Source organism: Suricata suricatta, chromosome X (genome assembly GCF_006229205.1).
Source record: "Suricata suricatta isolate VVHF042 chromosome X, meerkat_22Aug2017_6uvM2_HiC, whole genome shotgun sequence".
Lineage (NCBI taxonomy): Eukaryota > Metazoa > Chordata > Mammalia > Carnivora > Herpestidae > Suricata > Suricata suricatta.
This window is the reverse complement of record NC_043717.1, coordinates 1,969,467-1,970,195: the sequence shown is the minus strand read 5'-3', so window position 1 is coordinate 1,970,195 and position 729 is coordinate 1,969,467.

Below are 729 nucleotides of genomic sequence, written 5' to 3'. Positions count from 1 at the left end.
CACAGAATCGGAAGCAGGCTCCAGGCTCTGAGCGGTCAGCCCTGAGCCCGACGTGGGGCTCAAACCCACGAACCGTGAGATCATGACCTGAGCCGAAGTCTGATGCTTAACCGGCCCTTTTTCTTTTTCATTAAAAAAACACCTGGCCCTCTCTGTCTCCGTATTTTCAATAATTTCTCCTTCAAAATATTAGGATCCTCAGACAACCTCTACACTCCATGTTAACTAACTTGAACTTAAGTAAAGTCTCGGAAGGAAAAATATTCAGAATAGGAGGAGACACATTCCGAGTCCGACATTCTGGAAAACGAGGGAGATGTCTCGGTAAACTGATCGTTAAGGGGCTTCTGGGGGTTATGGGAGGGCAGATGGACAGACTGACAGAGCAGAGCGGATTTTTTTCGGGCAACTCCGTGATTCTGTAACGGCAGATGTGTGTCACCCGTCTGTCCAAACCGACCAAACACACAGTGAGTGTGAATCCTGATGCAAACTACAGACGCGGCGTATGATGCAGTGTCGGTGTAGATTCATCCCTGGTTAAAAACAGAAGTGCTCTGTGCTGAGTGAGCCTGGTAATGGGACGCTGTGCCCGTGGGGAGGAGGAGGACGCACATAGCAGCTCTCCGTACCTCCCTTGCAATTTTTGCACTGAACCTGGTGCTGCCTTTTTTTTCCTTAAGATTTTACTTTTTTATTTTATTTACTTATTATTTTGAGCGAGAGAGC